The sequence below is a fragment of the Budorcas taxicolor genome, chromosome 24 (genome assembly GCF_023091745.1).
Source record: "Budorcas taxicolor isolate Tak-1 chromosome 24, Takin1.1, whole genome shotgun sequence".
Classification (NCBI taxonomy): domain Eukaryota; kingdom Metazoa; phylum Chordata; class Mammalia; order Artiodactyla; family Bovidae; genus Budorcas; species Budorcas taxicolor.
In genome coordinates this window covers 16,129,440-16,153,799 of record NC_068933.1, presented here as the reverse complement: position 1 = coordinate 16,153,799, position 24,360 = coordinate 16,129,440, and positions in this window count along the sequence as shown.

Sequence of the window (24,360 nt, the reverse complement as noted above, 5' to 3'; positions counted from 1 at the left end):
GTGACGTCAGTTTGAAGGGGGAGGGCTACAGAAACATGGCCACAGCCGCATGTCCCCTAAGAGCAATTAGCCTTAAAATAATTTCCAAGTGGGCACATCCCATTCTGGGATAGGCAAGGGCTTAATGGGAGATCAGAAAAGGAGAAAGCACATTCTGAAGTCTTTCCAACTGCTCGAATCCCCCACCAGACACAGCCACTCGATTAGCACTGATTCCTGCAGCTGTTGGTTTTCTCACTGTCCCCCACCTCCCCAAACCTCACGCAGCCAGGCCCCCCGCCAGGCATCTGAAAGTCTAATGAAGTTTCTAATCTGATTTCTCCACTCATGCAGCCCCGACTTTGTCTCTACTGCCACTGACACACTGTAGTTTCTTTCTGGGTGTTTACTGTACAAACATGCTTTCATCATCTGTAAGCATTCCCGACATAAACGCCTCTGGGGAAGAATGAGAGTCCAGTCTGATGTCCCACCCCAGTCCCTGGTGTACTTTGAAATTTTCTTATCACAGAAAGTGAACCAAGGGCTCTCATTTTCCCATGCTCACGAGGTCTTCTGAGTGACTTCACATTCTATGAGCTATTTTTAGTGGTAAAATACTTGCTTCTGAAGAGCAAAGCTTCTTCTGTCCATTTGTTATCTGGGAATAAAAAGAATCTCAACATATTGACAAAAGGTTTGGCCCTATTTCATTGATCTTCTCTGGCCAGAAACCACCTAAATATTTCATCAGAGTAGAAAATACTTCCGGCACCCTAAAATATTGGTGCAACAGGTTTTTCTCAAGACATATTAAAATCAGTTAATGTTCACAAAAATCTTAAAATGATCAATTATTATTATTTTTAAAATAATCAAAACTCTAAAATTTAAGTATTAAAGCCAAAAATGTTCCCAAGGCCAATTAAACTATGGACCAATTTTTTATTTAGTTTTGGGTTTGTTGTTTTTTAAGGATGGAGGAAGTAGAGAAGGATAAAATTATACCCAGGATAGAGTCAGTTCTGGAGCTGTATTACAATGACACGTATCAGCAGAACAATATATTTTAAACTTGTATAGCTGGTTTTTTTCACCATAATATACTTCCATTTGATTCTCTCATCTCAAATGTAAAAACTTTACAAGACAATACAATTTGTCTTTCTTTAATTTGACATATCTGTTTTTACAAGAGGAAAAATGCCAGATTCTGTTTTAGAAAAAGAAAATGCTGTATAGACAAGATTATCTGTCAACCAAATTACAACAGGATATCAGTCACATCAGAGATTTTTCTTAGCCACTTCCTAAAACATTCACCTGGACTCTTATTGCTGAAGCAAGACTTTCACAGACATCCTCACAGGACTGTCTTCACTACAAAGCAGCAAATTTCCAATAAAAAAATCTCTCCTTTGCTCTCCCCCATCACTGACATAATATGGACATTTGGGTCCTGTTTTCAAGAGAAGCATCCACTGATCTGACTTGAATATAATACTCCTTTCCCTTAATTCAACTTCAGTTTTGCCTCTGGAAAAATACAGAAGCAGACTGAATGTTCTTCTGTTACAGTAGCTATTTATCTGTGATTTAAAAATCATGCACTTTAGTGAGTGGGGATCAGCAGGCTGAGCCCTTGGGAATACAGCGCAGCGGGGAGGCAGTGGCAGCTGGTTCCCTGCTGAAGACCCAGGGTGATGGGGAAACTCAGGCTGATTTCAGGCCTGGTTCAGGTCAAGGTCAGGGTCCAGTAAGTTCTTATTAGGTGACAGGTGGCAAATGATCTTCAAGTCTAGAAAAGAAGAGAGGAAAATCCACTGAGGATTTAGGGGATATGAGTTAGACGAAGCTGGGGAGCACCTGTAGGAGGCCGAGATTCAGAGTGGCCAAGACTCACCCCACAGCCATACTGCACCTCAGATCCAGGGCTGCAAACTCCGCTTAGCAGGTCATCAGGGCAGGGGTCCATCAGGACTGACTAGAGCTAATCTGCAGTGACTTCAGCTGGGAGGGGCAGATAAACATTACAGAAAACTACTTATTTGCATGTATGATTCTTCCAGATTCTTTAAATTATCTTACTTAGCCATTAAATCACTTTGGTTAGACAGTAATTGGATTCTCTCATTAGCGAAGTGGGAGGTTTGCCCTTTTACATTTCGTAAGCCTGGGAAGAATGCAATTCTTAAATGCTCCTAGATAGTTAAGTCGTTAAACTTCAGAGTTAAAGAAGCCTATGGTTTGAAAAGAATCCCAGACTTGCAATGTTGTATAGTGTTTAATGGATCCTTAACAGACTTTCTTTTTTTTACTTATTGTATGAGCCACTTTTATTTGGGCATTCTGTTAATTCCAGCCAACAGAGTCCAGATCGATTCCTAGCACTTTCTTTTTTTTTTTTTTTTCGTTTCTTATATGATAGTATACATGTTTCAATGCCATTCTCCAAAATCATCCCACCTTCTCCCTCTCCCACAGAGTCCAAAAGACTGTTCTATATATCTGTGTCTCTTTTGCTGTCTCACATGCAGGGTTATTATTATCATCTTTCTAAATTCCACATATATGTATTAGTATACTGTATTGGTGTTTTTCTTTCTGGCTTACTTCACTCTGTATAATTGGCTCCAGTTTCATCCACTTCATTAGAACTGATGCAAATGTATTCTTTTTAATGGCTGAGTAATACTCCATTGTGTATATGTACCACTGCTTTCTTATCCATTCTTCTCCTAACAGACTTTCATGAACAGCAAATCTGCTTCTGACCTGGCCCTGTGGATACCTGCTCACCCCTGTAGGTACCCCTGTGCCCTCTGACTCCTCAGACTAGTCATGGGCCAGCCCATCAGTTTATTCCTTGGATTTCAGCATGCTTTGTGATGGAATCCACCACGGCCCTTGACCTGTCTACATTCAAGTCCTAGGTTCACTGACTTCACTGCATCATCTGACACTTTTTTTTTTTTAACTGTACAATTTTTTCTCTTACCACTGCTCTCCTGGCTTTTCATTCTTATTAAATGAATGAAAAGTCAATCATCCCCAACCTTTTTTCAGTTTATTTTTCAGTCTGTCCCTTGAATACTGCTGCTTTTCTTAGTTCAGCTTTAGATTTCTTACACTCCTTATTCAATCGACACTATTGCCATATTGAAAGTGGCAATCACTTTCACTACCACTGTTTCAACTACTTTCTGTAACTGGAAGCCCGAAACGTTCCTTGGAACTTACAGTTCTATGGGAATGTCTTACACTTTCCTCAATGTCTCTGAAACTAATCTCTTTTTTCTTTGTTTATTCACTTGCAAATCTAGCTGCTCCTGAAGTCCTTACCATGACTACAAACTTGCTATGCACACAGGCTAACTCATCACCAACAAAGGTTCGTATAGACAAAGCTATGGCTTTTCCAGCAGTCATGTATGGATGTGAGAGCTGGACTCTAAAGAAAGCTGAGGGATGAAGAATTCATGCTTTTGAACTGTGGTGTTGGAGAAGACTCTGGAGAGTCCCTTGGACTGCAAGGAGATCAAACCAGTCAGTCCTAAAGAAAGTCAGTCCTGAGTATCATTGGAAGGACTGATATTGAAGCTGAAATGCCAATACTTTGGCCACCTGATATGAAGAACTGACTTATTTGAAAAGACCCTGATGCTGGGAAAGATTGAAGGCAGGAGGAGAAGGGGATGACAGAGGATGAGATGGCTGGATGGCATCACCAACTCGATGGACATGAGTTTGAGAAGACTCCAGGAGATGGTGAAGGACAGGGACGCCTGACATGCTGCAGTCCATGGGGTCGCAAAGAATCAGACACGACTGAGCAACTGAACTGAACTGAGCTGAATTCATCACCCATTCTCTATCCTTGATCCTTGACAGGAGTCATTCCCTGAGTCCTTTTATCAGGGCTTTCGAAATACCTCTTAGCTCTATATTCTATTCCCAGTGTGCTCTCCTTAGTTCAGGGATTCCTCAGATACTGCCCAGATCATTCCCATGGCTCCCTAGCATTTTTCCTGTCCTTCTGATATCTTTTGTCCTTCTGAGCCTCTCTGAACCATTCTCCACACTGCAGCCAAGTTATCTTATGAATATTGAATGAATCTAATTGTCTTATCCCTTGCTAATACTTCTCATGTTTTCTCCATACTGACAATAAAATTCCAAACTCTTTAGAGTGGAACACTGGAGAAGGGAATGGCAAGCCACTTCAGTATTCTTGCCTTGAGAACCCCATGAACAGTATGAAAAGGCAAAATGATAGGATACCTGTACAGGAACTCCCCAGGTCATTAGGTGCCCAATATGCTACTGGAGATCAGTGGAGAAATAATTCCAGAAAGAATGAAGGGATGGAGCCAAAGCAAAAACAATACCCAGTTGTGGATGTGACTGGTGATAGAAGTAAGATCTGATGCTGTAAAGAGCAATATTCCATAGGAACCTGGAATGTCAGGTCCATGAATCAAGGCAAATTGGAAGTGGTCAAACAAGAGATGGCAAGGGTGAACGTCGACATTCTAGGATTCAGCGAACTAAAATGGACTGGAATGGGTGAATTTAACTCAAATGACTATTATATCTACTACTGTGGGCAGGAATCCCTCAGAAGAAATGGAGTAGCTATCATGGTCAATAAAAGGGTCCGAAATGCAGTAATTGGATGCAGTCTCAAAAACGACAGAATGATCTCTGTTAGTTTCCAAGGCAAACCATTCAATATCACAGTTATCCAAGTCTATGCCCCAACCAGTAATGCTGAAGAAACTGAAGTTGAATGGTTTTATGAAGACCTACAAGACCTTTTAGAACTAACACCCAAAAAAGATGTCCTTTTCATGATAGGGGACTGGAATGCAAAAGTAGGAAGTCAGGAAACACCTGGAGTAACAGGCAAATTTGGCCTTGGAATGTGGAATAAAGTAGGGCAAAGACTAATAGAGTTTTGCCAAGAAAATGCACTGGTCATAGCAAACACCCTCTTCCAACAACACAAGAGAAGACTCGACACATGGACATCACCAGATGGTCAACACCGAAATCAGATTGATTATATTCTTTGCAGCCAAAGGTGGAGAAGCTCTATACAGTCAACAAAAACAAGACCAGGAGCTGACTGTGGCTCAGATCATGAACTCCTTATTGCCAAATTCAGACTCAAATTGAAGAAAGTAGGGAAAACCACTAGACCATTCAGGTATGACCTAAATCAAATCCCTTATTTTTATACAGTGGAAGTGAGAAATAGACTTAAGGGCCTAGATGTGATAGACAGAGTGCCTGATGAACTATGGAATGAGGTTCATGACATTGTACAGGAGACAGGGATCAAGACCATCCCCATGGAAAAGAAATGCAAAAAAGCAAAATGACTGTCTGGGGAGGCCTTACAAATAGCTGTGAAAAGAAGAGAGGCAAAAAGCAAAGGAGAAAAGGAAAGATATAAGCATCTGAATGCAGAGTTCCAAAGAACAGCAAGAAGAGATAAGAAAGCCTTCTTCAGCAATCAATGCAAAGAAATAGAGGAAAAGAACAGAATGGGGAAGACTAGAGATCTCTTCAAGAAAATTAGAGATACCAAAGGCACATTTCATGCAAAGATGGGCTCAATAAAGGACAGAAATGGTCTGGACCTAACAGAAGCAGAAGATATTAAGAAGAGGTGGCAAGAATACACAGAAGGACTGTACAAAAAAGATCTTCATGACCCAGGTAATCACAATGGTGTGATCACTAATCTAGAGCCAGACATCTTGGAATGTGAATTCAAGTGGGCCTTAGAAAGCATCAGTATGAACAAAACTAGTGGAGGTGATGGAATTCCAGTTGAGCTGTTTCAAATCCTGAAAGATGATGCTGTGAAAGTGCTGCACTCAATATGCCAGCACATTTGGAAAACTCAGCAGTGGCCACAGGACTGGAAAAGGTCAGTTTTCATTCCAATCCCAAAGAAAGGCAATGCCAAAGAATGCTCCAACTACCACACAATTGCACTCATCTCACATGCTAGTAAAGTAATGCTCAAAATTCTCCAAGCCAGGCTTCAGCAATACATGAACCGTGAACTCCCTGATGTTCAAGCTGGTTTTAGAAAAGGCAGAGGAACCAGAGATCAAATTGCCAACATCCACTGGATCATGGAAAAAGCAAGAGAGTTCCAGAAAAACATCTATTTCTGCTTTATTGACTATGCCAAAGCCTTTGACTGTGTGGATCACAATAAACAGTGGAACATTTTGAAAGAGAAGGGAATACCAGACCGCCTAACCTGCCTCTTGAGAAATATCTATGCAGGTCAGGAAGCAACAGTTAGAACTGGACATGAAACAACAGACTGGTTCCAAATAGGAAAAGGAGTACGTCAGGGCTGTATATTGTCACCCTGCTTATTTAACTTATATGCAGAGTACATCATGAGAAACGCTGGACTGGAAGAAACGCAAGCTGGACTCAAGATTGCCGGGAGAAATATCAATAACCTCAGATATGCAGATGACACCACCCTTATGGCAGAAAGTGAAGAGGAGCTAAAAAGCCTCTTGATGAAAGTGAAAGAGGAGAGTGAAAAAGTTGGCTTAAAGCTCAACATTCAGAAAACGAAGATCATGGTATCCAGTCCCATCACTTCATGGGAAATAGATGGGGAAACAGTGGAAACAGTGTCAGACTTCATTTTTGGGTGCTCCAAAATCACTGCAGATGGTGACTGCAGCCATTAAATTAAAAGACACTTACTCCTTGGGAGAAAATTTATGACCAACCTAGATAGTATATTCAAAACAGAGACATTACTTTGCTGACTAAGGTCCGTCTAGTCAAGGCTATGGTTTTTCCTGTGGTCATGTATGGATGTGAGAGTTGAACTGTGACGAAGGCTGAGCACTGAAGAATTGATGGTTTTAACTGTGGTGTTGGAGAAGACTCTTGAGACTCCCTTGGACTGCAAGGAGATCCAACCAGTCCATTCCAAAGGAGATCAACCCTGGGATTTCTTTGAAAGGAATGATGCTAAAGCTGAAGCTCCAGTACTTTGGCCACCTCGTGTAAAGAATTGACTCATTGGAAAAGATTTTTATACTGGGAGGGATTGGGGGCAGGAGGAGAAGGGTATGACAGAGGATGGGATGGCTGGATGGCATCATGGACTCTATGGACGTGAGTCTGGGTGAACTCCGGGAGACGGTGATGGACAGGGAGGCCTGGTGTGCTGCGATTCATGGGGTTGCAAAGAGTCAGACACAACTGAGCGACTGAACTGAACTGAACTGAAGCGTGGAACGCATCTTAAGTGTTGTTTGTTTGCAAAGAACATAAGTTGACTCCCCCCCAAAAGAAAGAGTATTTATTAAAAGTTACCAAGTGGTAACACATGGCACACAGCGGCAGGAAGCATGCCTGAAGAACCTTGCTCACAAGTCAGGTGCAATCATGTCTCTGCTTCTCTCTGAGCACATGTTCTATCATCTTGTTTCTCTCTGCAGACCTGTGAGCTATACTTCAGGAAGCACATGGTGGAGAAGGGCTGCCAAAGCCCAACCTTTGGTGATGTCTGCTCAGGTAGCCACCACACACCCGTATGACCCCTAGTTGAACAGTTGTCATTTGATGGGTTCCGCCTACTCTATGGTTTAGCTCCTCTGGGGTCATGCAATCCTTTTACTCAAGCCTTGTAGCCAGTGACAGCCAGAGACAAACGAGTTACCCTGACTCACACCTTCAGCAAGGTCGTGAATGATGAGCAGGTCCCATAGGAAGGCACGAACTGGACAGGTTTCCCCAGATGTAAGTAACCTCAACAGATAAAACGCTTTCTTACTGCCCCATGCCTGCCTATTAAGCCTCACTCCTACCTCTAGCTCTTCTTTCCTACACAAGAGTTCTGTAATGTCCTGAATTTCGTACACATTTCACCCCTTTTTGCATCCTGGTGGTACGTATCTGCCTGGTATATCTTTCCCTTCTGCAAACTGACCTGCAAACCCCTGGAACTATGCAATTGGCAAACTACTCATTGTCCTTCAAAATCCTGCATAAGTGCCACCTCCTCTTTGAATGCTCCCTAAAATTTCTCCCTTGGAATTAGATATTTCATCTTCAGATCCCATCATAACTTGAATATACCTCCCATTAACACTAAAATGTACTGTACTGTCATCTTCAGCTGAAGCTCCAATACTTTGGCCGCATGATGCAAAGAGCCAACTCATTGAAAAGACCCTGATGCTGGGAAAGATTGAGGGCAGCAGGAGAAGGGGGTGGCAGAAGATGAGATGGTTGGATGGCATCACTAACGCTATGGGACATGGATTTGAGCAAACTCTGGGAGATAGTGGAGGACAGAGGAGCCTGCCAAGGTATAGTCCATGGGGTTGCAAACAGACATGAGTGAATGACCAACAATAATTGTCATCTTTGCTTCCTATCTCTCTTCTTAACAGAGAATGACCTTCTTAATGGTAAAGTCCAAGTTTGTAACTGTTTTGGTGGCAAGCATGTTCCTGAAATACGATGAGCCTCAACCCTTAGGGGGCAATAAGGGATGAGAAGAGACCTGGAGAGGATTAAGGGAAGGAGTAGTAAAGCTATACTCTTCCCCCTTATTTTCAGGAGCAAGCCCTAACCATGCTTGCATGCACAGTGTGCCCTCTTCGGAGGGAAGGCATGTCTGTCAAAAGCCAACTGGTGAGTGAATGGTGCCCTGCATTTCTGGGCCTGCATTGCTATTGGTCCTGCCCTCTCTACTCTAACCAGATCAGCCCACTGTCCTTGTCCCTCTATGTCCTCCTTGCTCACTTATGCAAGACCCTGATATGTTACATGACTGATGTCTGCATCTTTCTTTCAAGATCTCTATAGTAAAACTTCTGCTGCTTTCTTTTCCAGAATTTTGTCCTATTTTGTCTGGCATCTTGAAGCACCAGGTTTACCTTCAGGGTCTGCGAATTCCCTGGTTTCTGGCAAATTTTCATCAAACTTTATAAGCATGAGGACAGAGAATAAATTCACCTTCACTAAATTCTCCACATCCTGGCATTAAGCCTGGCCAGTAGCAATCAATCGATAAATGATATTGGTTTTGTTATTTCTTGCCCAATTGTATCCAGACCTTCAGGTTCTGGGTCTTCTTCCTGCTCTCCTAGCTATGGCTTCCTATCATAATAGAGCATTTTTTCACTGCCCAGTGTCCAACAGGCACATGTGTTCAAGGAAAGATAATTGTATGACCCAAAGTCCTTCCAACCTAAGAAAAAGGTAACATAGTGATAACTGCTTGAGATAGATACAGCGTGACACCAGCAGTCAGGGGTCCTGCTGGTTCAAAAGGCCACGTGTAATTTTTGCGCTCCCGGGATCAGTTCAGTTCAGTCGCTCAGTCGTGTCCGACTCTTTGCGACCCCATGAATCGCAGCACGCCAGGCCTCCCTGTCCATCACCGACTCCCGGAGTTCACTCAGACTCACGTCCATTGAGTCCGTGATGCCATCCAGCCATCTCATCCTCTGTCATCCCCTTCTCCTCTTGCCCCCAGTCCCTCCCAGCATCAAAATCTTTTCCAGTGAGTCAATTCTTCACACAAGGTGGCCAAAGTACTGGAGTTTCAGCTTTAGCATCATTCCTTTCAAAGAAATCCCAGGGTTGATCTCCTTCAGAATGGACTGGTTGGATCTCCTTGCAGTCCAAGGGAGTCTCAAGAGTCTTCTCCAACACCACAGTTCAAAAGCATCAATTCTTCAGCACCCAGCCTTCTTCACAGTCCAAGTCTCACATCCATACATGACCGCAGGAAAAACCATAGCCTTGACTAGACGGACCTTAGGCGCTCCCAGGATAGTCTCTCACAATAACTGCTTTCCCTGCAATTCACTGTACTGTGACGACATTTGAATTAGGTTTGTTCTTTCCTAAAGCTTTTCCTCTGCTTATAAGTCTACTATTTCAGCTCCCTCTGCGGATACTCCCCAGTCCTTACCCTGGCGTGGTCAGCCCCGCAGAAAGCTTTTCTGATGTTTGTCAGCATATCTAAATGCCAGGTGCTCTTTCCAAGCAATCGCTATGCTTTTTAAAAGAGATCGGGAACACTGTTCAAGTAGCCTTCAGTTTTGTTAAGGAGGGTCTTACCTCTCACTTTTACGTCACTGTCGCCATTGCTTGGGGCTGCCCAGTACTCCAGGCTCAGAACATGATTGTTGATTTAGTTTGTTCAAAGTCCAATTTCATTTTAAGGAAGGGATGCTAAATCAATTATGTATCTTCTTAATGTTCTGATAGTGTCTGGTAACTTGATGAAAGACTCCGATGGTTTGGAATGTACCAGTTGTCAATGTAGCCTAAGAGAATAAGGGAAGAACTGAGTGGGGAGAATACATGTACCAGTATGGATCTGGGATCTGGATCTGGGCCCCAGCGCTCCTTCCGATGATCTCCCCATAGAGTTAGTCTGGACAGTATGTGAAAGTGAAAGAGATAGTTGTTAAGTCATGTCCAGCTCTTTGCCACCCCATGGACTGTAGCCCACCAGGCTCCTCTGTCCATTGAATTCTCCAGGCAAGAATACTGGAGTGGGTCTCCATTCTTTCTCCAGGGGATCTTCCCGTCCCAGGGATCAAACCTGGGTCTCCGGCATTGCAGGCACATTCTTTTAACATCTGAGCCACCAGGGAAAGCCTAAGAGTGGTCTAGATGATAAAGATCTCCATCTGGAAAGTGAAATCTTGTAACAGTAAGTATGAGTTTTTCCACAGAGCTAACATTGTATTAATTCCTCTAAAGCTATTTCCTGTCATTCCAGTAGCAATGCTCTGACTCTGGAAAGGGTTAAACGCCTAGTGGTAAAAATCAGTATTCAAAAAATATATATGAAGGGGCAAAAAGAGAGAATAAGAAGACAGTAGATAGAAAAGCAAAGGAAGTGCATGTCAATGAGGAACATACGCTAATAAGGAAGTAAATGTTTAACAAAGTAAAATGACATGAAAATAGTACTATGTCTAGACAGCCAGTATTTAGGAGGGAGTTAAGACATCACGGGAGAAACAAGAAAGCATGTTGAAGGCTGGAAAAGAAGTGGATATTGGTATGTGTATTCTTCCCATTTATTTCTTTCCTTATTCTCTTTGGCCTTATTGACTAACGCTACGTTCCAAACCACTTGTGTATTTCATCAAGTTACCAGACACAACTGGAACATTAAGAAGATAAATAATTGATTTAGTGTCCCTTCCTTGAAATGAAATTGTATACTTTGAACTAAAGTAAATCAGTGAAAAGAAATGCAAATATAAATCTAAGAGAAAACAACAAGAAACTTAATGAATATTTATGTTCTGAGCCTGAAGTAAGAAAGTGAACATTCTGAATTCTGTTTCATGTCCTGCCTTCACTCCTAAGAGTCTGATCTTCATTCACACACTTATTTACCTGTGATTCAGAATTAACAATCTTCCCCCATCATGATCTACTGAATTAAATTAAATATACAGTAAGATATATATCTGTTTATAGATAAAATATATTTGGTGTCTTTAAAGTTATTATTAACAGAAAAATATAAAAGCTACATAATGATTAACAAGGATGGTACTCAGACTTCACCAACAATTGCATGCATCCCATGGACACCCTGATAAACTTCCTCTCTTGCTTTGAACAGGTCCCTGGGTTCTATTACACCCAGGGCTACATCAGACTCATATCATGCCATAATTTATTCAAAAGGTAAATTCACATCAAGTCCTGACATGCCCTCCCCATACCCTGGGCTGGAACAAATCCCTTGGAGTATTTGTAGCCTGGATATGCCCTGTCCCTAAATGACTCTATCTGCCCTATATGTAGTACTGGGAATAAGATGAGCTGGAGTCCAGGTGATAAAGCCAGGGCCACCTGCACAGGGCCATTCTAGGGAGATCATTGGTGGTCACTGCAAGATAAGCCCACCAATATCCTGGTAACTGTGATTTCCACGAAGACTCAAGCTGCTAAATATTGAAATCAGTGTTCTAAATAGATAACAGCTTCTATTATAACACTCTCATACTTATCACTTGCTTAACTGTATACAGTGAATGTATTTATTCCTTCTTCAATACCGCACAGCTTCAAATGTGTTTACCGATTATCCCATATTTTCTACTAATGCATTCTATAGAAATCCTACCATGGTGATAACTGATGTACCTCTAACCATAGTTTAAACTTTTATTTTAAAAATCCCAATACATCACCCAGGCTCCAGTATGAATCCTAATAAGAGAGCCTTTTTTGTACTTACATTGTCTACATGAAAAATGTGTTGATATTAAATCTGATATATAAACACACATAAATTTAAAATTTTTTAAATATTTTTAAACAACTGTGTGCTGAAGGTTACTATGAAATATTTTTTCGTGGTAGAAATTCATTTGGATTTTATTTTGACCATATCTTGCACAATGAAATAATATTTCAAAATTAGTTGGGAGACAATTCCCCACAGGACTCCCACATTTCTACAAATCCTGTAAACAGAGGCACTGGCTGTCTTTGCTCTGGACTATGTTTTCAAAGATGCTTTGTGTAAGAAATGGTACTGGAAGATAGAAATAGCATCTTTCACTGGAGCAAAGGATAGGCTTGCTTACAGCCTTGGAAAATACAGATGATATTTCCTCCCATGACATGGGACAATCATTGTACTGTATAATAAATATGATATTTCCCTCTAAAAAAGAATAAGCATGCCTACTGCCCATTATAAAAGAGTCAAGTTCCCTAAGGTCAGACTTCTCTCCTCTAATACAACCCACCGTGTGCTCAGATGTCACATGGCCTTCTCACTGGAGCTGAGGGCTGAGGTAACCAGCCGAGGAGAATGCAGGTATTCTGGATGAGAAAGTCCTTTACTGTGACACTGGAGTCCCCTGACTTCCATCAGTATCCATGAAACTGTGACAAGCTAACTCTTTAGCTTGCAATCTCAGTAAACCTCAGACTCTTCACAGTTCTTGATATCATTTTTAATAAAATCACATATAATGAAAAATCATATATGAAGGCACAAATGATATATGCATCTCAAAAATACTTTACTAAAACAAAAATGGAAATTTCTATTTGAATGAAGTCTGCATCATGCTGCATCCCCTAACATCAGCTGTATTTCAGAATTCCGGAGTGGTTTAGCCTATATTAAAAGAAAAAAGAAATTACTCTGATTCACAGAAATCCCTTCACGACTACTTCTTCTTTAAGAGATGAGCTGGTTTCAGTCGATGTTGAGTGAAATCATCCAGCCTGAACTACTTCAAATTCCCTCCTCACTTCAAACTGTTCTTTATCTTGGCTAATCCTCTCTTTTTCTTTTGTCTTAGAAGCAGTGTGGTAAGTTACCATAACCGGTCCCCAGGTCTCGTGTATCTCTGTATTTTCGCCCTTGTCCCGTCCTCTCAGCTGCTCTGTGACCTACAGAGCACATTCCTTTGACCTAAAGAACAGGACTGCAGTGACGCTGGGTGGATGTCAGTGCCTAGGCCTTGAGAGGTCTTGCAGCTTTCTCTTCCCTGAGTCATCATATTAAAAAACAAACAAACAAACAAAGAAAAAACTCCAGGTTACCTTATTGGAGAGACAAAATGAAAGAGAGGGCCCGGAAGATAAAAGAGAGCCCTTAGCATTTCTGCCAAATAGGCTAAAGAGTGAGAGAAACAAGCCTAACATTTTGGTCATTCTGGTGCAAACTGTGGCAACTTCGGGTGGGCCCAGCTAAAATGACATGGAGCGGAGAAGAACCATCTCGGGGGGAAATAATAAAGTGAGGTTGCTTTTGGTCACTAAGTTTGGAGGTGGTTTGGTGAACACAGCAATGAATAACTGAAAGAGATATAAATGTCTCTCTTCTTTACTGACCTTTGCTTCTTCTGTCCTGCTGAGATCTCTATCTTCCTTAGTAGTCATCTCCATGTTTCTCTACTGGCTCCTTCACTTGCTTATAATGTTCTGCAGTCTTACTCTCCCCCCCAACCAAAAAAGCCCCTTTTTGAACAGCAATACTCTCAAGAAACTATGTGCATGCTTCCATACAACAATTAATTATCAAAAATTATATTTATTATATACACCCAGTTTTGTTTCCTCTTTACCTTCTATTCAAGTCTATCCATGTTTTTATCTTTTTACAGAAAGCACAGTCTTAAAATTTTTTAATCCCCAGTCCTGACCTCGATCCTCATTATTTTGGAACCATTTTGCATTTGACTCTAGGAACTGCCTTATTTTTACAAGCTCCTTCATGATTATAAGTATCCCATGTTTTCTTAAGACATCTCTGGCTATTCCCTCCAAATCCTCTTGCTGGCTGGTGTTCCCCGCCTGACACTGTTGTTTAGGCACATCTGCTGTTCCCCTCCCACTTCTTTTTATTGTATCCTCTGTAATGTCAGTGCCGCTGGTCCCTGACTTTAATTAAACCTCTATTAAAATGGCCTCTAAATCACTCTAACTTCTTTCCCAGCCTCTAAGGTTTTGCTACATGAACCCATCATCAGAACTGACATTTTCTGGAAGCTGGGGTAGGGGAAATAGGAATTTTAGACTTCACCTCCTGAGTCAGTATCTGCATTTTAACAAGCACCCCCATCATCTGTATGTCCATGAAAACCTGAGAAGCCCTGCTCTAAATATGTATTTCCATCTACCTTGGCCAAAGCAAAAACAATCGCTTCACCTGTTCTTCCCCACAAGCACTGCAGAACACTCTTTTTTTTTCTAGTGAGCCATTAGTCTATTCTGATTTTACCATCTACTGTATCACAAAAGCCAAAGTCTTTGGCACCATCCTCATCGTGTTCTTCTGCCTCGCCTGCCCTCCACTGCTAGTCCATCAGTTACCCATCTGGCCCATTTGACTGCCAGCATCTCTCCTTCTGCTCTGGCTTTGCCTTCCTGCTTACAATAGGATTGAGTTTCCCTTGCTAGAGATTATTATGATCACATCCAAACTGGACACACTCCCTCCAGACTCTCTGTCTTCTAATAACTTACTACTTACGGCTTATCATCCTCACACAAACAAAAAATTAAATCAAAATAGCAAAAAAACAAAACAACAAAAATTTTAAAAACAAAACGAAACAAATGGCAGTCAAAAATAAGACCAAAGTAATAAAAGTATGCCACGTTCTTGTTTAAAATCATTGCGAAATTTTCTTTTCTACAGAACGTAAAGTATAAACTCTTATCACGTAGGATTCAAGAGCATGCAAATTCCAGCCCCAACTTGCCTTTTTTTGGCCCACTCCCTACATTCTCAAGTCAAAATGGAAAACCAACATTTACTCATCTGCTCACCTAGTCTGGAATTTTCTCCGTTTCCCCATAGCCCAATGATTAGGTTAAATCTTGCCTCTTCTTCAAGGCTCATCCTCTCCTGCATACACACCTCAATACCCTAGTCTAGAGATAGGCACTTGTCATTCCTTTGAGCTCATTTGACCTTAATGTAACTTATTCCAGACTTTAAGACACATTGCCTCAGATCTTGCTATCCATGCATAATCCACTCTACAGGAATCAGTTCCTCAAGCTGAAGATGGCATGCTATTTCTCTCTGCAGTCCCCACAATGCCTAACATAAGAAGTACTTGATATGTTTGTTCAACCTCTTAGTGAGTAGACTCAGATTGTTCATTAGTTCAACCATATTGCTAACTTATACTCATTTTTAAAGACTAGATTTAAAATATGTTTCAACAAAAAAAATAGAAATTCCCACATCAGTTTGTCTCAGTTTCTGTTGTGACGGCTGGTAGATTTCCTCCCACAGAACAGATTTCTTAGGAAATCTTGATAAACTCTGGACCATATCACCACCAGTGGACATAATTACAATTACAATTTGGATGTGCTTTGCACACCCAGATGAGCCAAAGTCCATGTTTCTTCTTCAGTTTACTTATAAATAAAACTACCGTTGCTATGGATGTGTCATCCAAAATATGCTTCCAGGAAGTAGGAGCGCAACCGTAAAAAATGCAACACAGTAAAAAAATTAGCAGCTCCATTCTTGAAGTATATAATCATGTTTAAAAGAAGACTTCCTGCAGGAATGTGGAATGGATCATAAAGTTAAATTATATGATAGTTAAGACAAGTTTGTTGAAGGAAGAAACAAAATAGGAGTTTAAAAGATATCAAGCCCTTATGCTATAGAATTCTACTGTGGATGAGTATTTGAGTACATGACAAACTGTATAAATATTTTAAACTAGAATGACCAAACTTCCATGGGAAGCTTTTCATGACTTCAAGGAGCAGGAAGGAAGGAAAGACACTGTCAGCTTTTGAAATTCCATGTAAACAAAATATGGGAAAATCTTTTAGAGGCCATGGTACACGGCCTTTGTTTTTCCTCTTTAAAAGGCAAGTACGTTGTTTTCCTTACTTTAATGGTTGAAGAAATGTATTTACGAGTGATTACGCTTTTTACTCAGTGATCCCTAAGTGTTACAAGGCAGCACAGAGCAACTAGAAACAGAGAAACATAAACAACAAGGGGAAAATAACTTGCTACCTAGCTTTGCTCCCAGAGAAGAATTCAAAGTCTGCATCAGAAGTAGAGGGTAGGGCCTTCTCAGTCCTTCCAGGATGTCCGATGACTATGACCACACGATAACAATTCAGACATTCCAGACTCATAGGAACAACCAAAGATTATTGGGTCTTGGCCAACTTTAGACATCAAACATGTGTATAACATTATTCCTCCTGCTGCTCAGAGTACCAAGGGGGCTAATCATGGGGTTTTTCAGGCTCATCTTCCCCTAATTTTTAATTTTGGCTCTTTACCTATTTGACCAGTTCCTATTTATTAGCCTTTTCATCAGAAAAAGTCAACAGCTAAAACAAAAGAAGAAGAAAATAAAACAATTAATTTTGTAACTCAGAACTGTAAGGTATTTTCTTTGGCAAGATCTTAAGTTCCATGAGTTCGGGGATGACTTTTACATTGTTGTCCCCCTAGCACCTAGAATAGTTCTGGACTTATAATACTCAGTAGATGTTTCTCAAATTAAGGGAGAAAATAAGTAAAATTAGACATAAGAAATCCAAAATTTGTAAATTACCTAAGATATCCTGTCTTTCATTCCTATGAATAATTGAGACCTGGCCCTGGTAAAAAGCCACATGACATACATGAGTTTGTGCCAAGCAATGTTCCAGTCTGGCTGCTTGGTGTTACAAGGTGGTTGGGATTCCTTGATCAACATCCAAACCCCAGGTTGCTTTAAGAGTTTCTAAGACAGCAGCCTTCAAAGTGTTTTTACTGCAACCCAGAGTTAAGAAATAAGTTTTATATCAAGACCCAACACACACATCACACCATTCACAGGTAAAATTTAATAAAGAAAACAAAAGTTTCATGGAACAGTATTTACTCTTACTATGCAAAATATATTGGTATGTTCTATTCATTTCATGAGCAATTAGTGGGTTATGACTTGTAGTTTAAAAAAATCCTAAGCTAAGCATGAGGGTGGGAAAATGGTCAAGGAGAGAAACTTAGGCTTGTGGTCACTTCCCTTAGGCAGGGGATATCTGAGGATGCAGTGTTTCAAGCTACTCTCAGGCATTGACTGGATTCTAGACTGAAAATTTCTGGATAAAAATTCGCTTAATGGCTCTGAAGTCAGGCAAAATACACAGTTCTTTGCAGTAGGGCATCGGCTGAGCTGTAAGCCACGTCTTAGACATATACCTCAATCACTCACAGTCAGTGACTTGCAATTTTCCTAGCACACATGCAGTTGGGTTTTGAGGGTTGTATACAAATTTCTCAGCAAGTCCCACACTCATAAAGATGTTGTGATGGTATTATTAGCAATGAAGTTGAAGAGGAAAGACTCTTTGACATCGGCATTTAATAGGGTTGATACTAAACACCATGAGTCACTCTGAAGACTGGAGAATCACTCAAAGGAACTGAAGCAATTACCCAAATAGACTCCAAGAACTTGGGGTTTTCATTTCATTGACTTAGTGCCTGGCATAGAAGAGGAAACAAGGAAAACCTCTGTCCTGATTAAGCTGCTTTGAAATCTGGTCTATGATATTCAACGTACAACATGGGAAATACAATATGGACTCTTTGTCCTATTGATCACTGTTGAGTATCTTTCAAAGAAAGATAAAACTTATCTGTACATGTAAACTACTTCCCAGACACTGAAATTTGCTAGATGTGACTCCTGGGAGGACTGAAATATGGAGTCTAGAGTCTACCAGGGTAAAAATGGAAGTGATAAGACCACCCACCTTACCTTTCTGTTATTTCCCTAGACACATTTCATTCCTCCACCCAGTCTCGGTTGAATCTGACCATATTCAAGGTGCTGTGTTAGGTGTGCACCCAGAGATGTGAGATGCAGTCCCCACCCCCACCGTGCTCATCGGGAAGGGTAGAGAGAAACATACAAATGATTGCCAGCACAACAGGATGCGTGCTACAGTGGAATAATCTTAGTGAGGTGCAGTGAAAGCAGGGAAAAAACACCTACAGCAGCATAAAGTTGTCCTCAGCTTATACACGGGACATGGTGCTTGAGCACTGAAGGATGACGAGCGGTTGAAGTGAGGGCATTAAAGCTGGAGGGAGCACCGTGTCCTGTTACAGCATCTGAAGGGAACATGCAAGTTGGAGAAAAGGCCCAAAGCTCAGCAAGAGAAGCTGAAGATTAGGCTGATGACAGCCTTGTTCTGAAAGAGGCCAAGTGGAAGGACAATGATTTTAGAAGCCACAATATACCACTGTCACTTAAAGCCATGACATAGAAGCGAATTTTTAGGAAGATTAAAGCAAATGAGGGCTTCCCAGGTAGTGCTAGTGGTAAAGAATCTACCTGCCGATGCAGGAGACATAAGAGATGCAGGTTCAATCCCTGGGTCGGGTAGATCCCCTGGAGGAGGAAATGGCAACCCACTCCATATTCTTTCCTGGAGAATCCCACTGACAGAGGAGCCTGTGCAGTCCATGGTGTCACAGAGCCAGACATGACTGAAGTGACTCGGCACACACAAAGCAAATGAGGAGCTCAGTACTCTCAGTGTGTGACTTATATCTGAGCGACTGCTTCCTCTTTTTGCTTTAAGTTTTTTTCATTGCTTTCTCCTTATACCTCTTCCTTGATTCTATACAACATCTTCCTCCTCTTCATCATCATCATCAATAACTTCATCACAGTCTATGGAGCATCTACCCTATGCTTCACCTTTGTCATCTTTAATCCTCACAACAGCCCAATGAGATAGGCTCTCTTATCCCCCCCTTTCCCAGAATCACAGATGCAGTGATGGATGGTGTCAGGTTTTGAACTTGGCTGTCTGATTCCAGAGCCCCAAGGCACGTAGCCACTCTGCTATCCAATATATCTGTAAGGATGTAGTCTGCACCATATCCCCGGTGCTTGGATCATAAACACTGTCTACAGCGCACTGAGTTACAACACCTTCTAAAGAAGAGATATGGCATTCTTTCCAAGCTCTCTTCACAGCAATGTTAATTACTGAAACTCTCCTGTTTCTAGAATTATTTCTTTCTACCCTTCTCTGGGTTACCTTTGAGATTACGTTAAAGCATTCACCATGTAGATCAGCTGTTGCTATTTGGCATGTTCACTGTTGCATAATTTGCAAGTTGCCGAATTAGTGCTCAGCAGGATGATTCCAAAGCCTACTGGTCAGTATCACTCCAAAAGCAGTAGCCAGTAGGAACTACCACGGCAGTGCTGTGCTCACTTGGGCTATAAATTTCTTGGGAAAGGGAAGCTAGTTTATACTCACAACAACTGTTGACTATAAATCAAAGGAGAACGTTTGAAGCCAGATGCTTCATTTGTTATTCTAATGTGTTTTTTCTTTTCTAAAGGATGGCAGGATCCATGTTATCTTCTTTACTCAGAAACGGAGTGGTTGCAATAAGCTCTGTCTTTGTGGGTAGACAACTTTGTGGTCCATCAAGGCTCACTTGTCCTGTGAACTTGAACTCTTGTGTGATTTTACTGGTGACTGGATTTAAAAGTTCTATCTAGCAAGCTTTGTGAGAGTGACAATTTAAGTAGCTCTCACAAAAGTCACAAAAACACCAGGCCGATTGGGTAATAAAGTAGTTCCTTTAAAGTTAAATGAGTCATAATTTAGCATGAAGTAGATTGATTAGAGAAACACTTGTGAGTTGGCAGGCAGTTAGGATCCTGGAGTCATCTCGGTAATTAGGACTGTTATGATGGCTATTGGCACTGCATACACAGCAAAGATGGGTCATGTCAAGAATCCATTCAAACACTTGTGGCTTCAGAGACTCAAACCCGAGTTGAACCTTTTGGCGTTTGAGTTTGTTAACTGTTGGCTAAATGCCACTTCCTGTTCCTAAGAAAAGAGGCTTGAAAAAGTCTCATAAAAAATGACTTAAAAGGCTTCCTTGACTTCAAAGGGCTCTTACAAAACAACATTTTGATGAGTTAAGTGTAAAGGAATCAGAAACATACGGATTAAATTTCCCTTAATAGAGTCATGTGTCTTAAAAAACCAGGGAGGGAAAAGTAGCAAGTTCATTTGCTTAGCATGTTTCCAGAAAGTCTAGGGTAGCCATTGATTCCCAAAGTGATCAAATTCTTCCATTCCAATATAATATTAGCATAAAAGGCATGTCAAAGGTGCCAATGGAATAAAGACCTGCATTTCTGTAGGTCAGGTTACATCAGGTCATCCTCCCTACAGTCCATTATGCCAACCTCCACTTGAAAGGAAACAGCAGAATGTTACAGGCAGAACCACAAAGAACAAAGAGAATTTCTAACCAGACCTCTCACTCAGGTCACGCAATTGTCATCCAGTCATCACGCTGATCCATTAAGCTGACTTTACTGTTTGAATAAAGAAAATAAAAACAAACCCTCTTCAGCCATGGAGTGTCACCAAAAGGCAGCATTACCTGTTGCACATGTTTGATTTCCACATGTTTAATCATAATTTTATGGGTTTCTCACCCTTGAAAATAAACTAATGATTATTTCCCAAGGGTTAGGGTCTTTGGATAAGAACATAACTGCAGAATATAGAAAGAAAGAAACATCATTTGAACCGGTTTTGAACAACTGCAAATTCTGGTCAAGAATTACTCCTCATCAGGTTTGCCCTGAATTTAACTGAGTGACAGCTAATCCCTGATTTATTCTGTGTCTGAAAGTCTTAAAGAACAAAGCATTTTACTTTTGAGGGCAAATAAAAACAAGACCGCACATGTTTAACAATGCAGCATTAGATGTCACTGGATATAATTTTGACCATTAGCTCTCAATATAACCTAAGTTAGTTCTTTCTTTCTGGTCAAATATAATAGTATGACTTTTTAAGTAATAATGCACTAGATGGATCCCCTATAGCGATGGCAGTTTCAGATCATAAAAGAAAAATTTCTGCAAGTAGACATGTCGTATTTTAATTTGCTGTGACTTGAACTGCTATAGTAACATAAATTAGCTTCCTTCTTAAAGCAAAATTAGTGAGAGAAAAAGGTCCTAATTAATTGACTATAAGTAACTTTTCAAAATAGTTTTATTTATGTCAATGTACTTCATAGAAAAGGAATGAATAAGAACTTTAAGTATTGGCTTATGGAGTCTAGTGACATTTACATGTAATTCCAATTAATATAGATCAATAAATGCACTTAAAGTAAATAAACATTACTTTTTATCCAGCATATTTTCAAACTTGATTCTAGGAGACATGAACTGTTAGGAAATATCAAGCAATCATAGAAACAATTGCAGATTTTTTTGGTTTCTTTATATGTCCCAAATCACCAAGTCCTTAACCATGTCCCATGACCCAAAGACCCCAAGAGGACAAAGGAATGACATGGCCATCCTAGGGTACAGAAATACCCCAGAAAAGTTTACAACTTCTGAGGAATGGTGCCAATGATGTCAACCTATCTTAGCATTAGTTACCAGAACAGGATTTTGAATGTTATTAAGCAGAATTTTAGGAGAGCTGCTGAAACAAGCACCGAAAAATAAAATGATGTTAAGAGGACAAATAAGCCATAATATTTCAGAAGTGTTCAAAGAAGTGGCTTCACTTAATTATAAACCCCTGAGGCATGCTAATAATCACTGACTATAGGCATAAGGCAAACACACAACAACCGTCCATCCTTTCAAGAAAAAGAAATTTTCTGTTCCCCATGCATCTCTAAATCTTGAGATTATCTACCCAATTTCCTTTCCAAATATCCTGAACATTTTTCGGGGCATCTTTACACATAGTAAGTAGTTATGTTCTAATATGATATAATTACAGGTCAAGAAGCATTTAGTCCAGCAAATACCTTCCCTTCCAAGAATGCAGCTCTTGCAATTCTGCTATTGAAGAACCACAGACTTAAGTTAAATATTACTCCCTGAGGTTCTCCTTACAAAATGTATATCCTTCTAGGCAGGTGGTAATTAAGCCACTAAAGCCTCTGTGTTAATTAACCCATCAAGAAGATCTCTGTATAAGTTTTGGAATACATGATATCAGCAAGTATGAGGAAAAGGAGAAACAGCAGAAGGAAAAAAGGGGGCAAGGTGATTCAAAGACAAGTTTCACCAAATTTACCAATCTGTCTAAAACAAGCCCCACTTCCTACCCTACAGACTGTGACTTCTACCACCAAAATTATATTTTTCTTCCATAGTTTAGAACGATTTTATGGGCATCTTTCAAAGTTGTGTTACCTGATCATCAAATTCAAATAATGTAACTTCAGCAAGAAATACCCTGAAAAATGACAACCACAGCAGAGTCTCTCTCCAGGGTTATATAACCCTTTCCTAACAGCCCAGACTGTGTTTCATTGCTGTGTTTTCTTCACTGAAAAACTGTTTTTTCTTATCTCTCAAAATGCTGACTGGAAAGAGAGAAGAATAGCAAATAAAACCTTAGGGAGTTAATATTAAGACAAGTTTTAATCCCAGATCCTACCTTGTTATTAAAAAGATTTTGGATGCTAAAAAAAAAAAAAATACAAGCTTTAATAATGTTTGCAACAAATACGGCAGGTAAAATATGTTTGCAATGCATACAGCAAAGGGTCTCCACCCTTCTCAAGATTTTTTTCAATGAGTGACGGTCAAATGATCTTTTTCTCACAAAGTCCAGTTCTGCTTCCAAAACTAAAAAATTATCTGAGTACCCACTTGCTATCCCAGTAGGTGTTAGTATAACTTTGCTAAACCACTTTTGTTTCAACGTGTTGGGCAGCGTCTTAGTCTGTCTGGTGATTTAGTTGCCAAGTCGTGTCCGACTCTTGCAACCCCATGGATTATAGCCAGCCAGGCTCCTCTGTCCCTGGGATTCTTCAGGCAAGAATATTGGAGTAGGTTGCTATTTCCTTCTCCAGGGGATCTTCCTGACTCAGGGACTGAAGCAGCGTCTCTTATGTCTAAGGAGATATAACAAAATGCCATTGTCTATAGTTTATGAACCACAGAGATTCATCACTCACCATTTTGGTGGTTGAAGAGTCTGAGATCAGGATGACACTATGGTCAGGTGAGTGCTCTCCTCTAGGTCACATATTGCTCACACTCACAGGGTGGAAGTGGTTAAAGACCTCTCTGCACCTCTTAAAAGGGCACTAATCCCATTCATGGGGGTCCCTTCCCAAGATTTCACCTCCTAAAACCATCACAGTAGCGGTTCAGATTTCGACACGTGAATTTTGGGTGTTCACTAACATTCAGATCAGTTCAGTTCAGTTACTCAGTCGTGTCCGACTCTTTGCGACCCCATGAATCGCAGCACGCCAGGCCTCCCTGTCCATCACCAACTCCTGGAGTTCACTCAGACTCACGTCCATCGAGTCAGTGATGCCATCCAGCCATCTCATCCTCTGTCGTCCCCTTCTCCTCCTGCCCCCACTCCCTCCCAGCATCAGTCTTTTCCAATGAGTCAACTCTTCAGAGAAGGGAGTAAAATATAAACCTTTACGTTTTCTCTTTAGAGTAGATCTGGCATAGTAATCTGAATCTCTACTCTGCTTACAACAATGATATGTTCATTTAAGTAAAAACTAAAAAGGAGAATGGAAAAGTGAATAAAGTTGATTTATTAAGAAAATGGGATGCTGGGAGATATTTTTTCCAGCTCTAATGTTTACAATTTTATTTGTAGAGTGTTGTTTGTTAAGAAGAATCCTAACAGGAAAATCACTTTTTAAAGCCTTATCTTCATTACCCAGGACTGCTGCAACTTTTGAACCATTCTAGGAAGAGATGCAGAGAAGGCAATGGCACCCCATTCCAGTCCTCTTGCCTGGAAAATCCCATGGGCGGAGGAGCCTGGTAG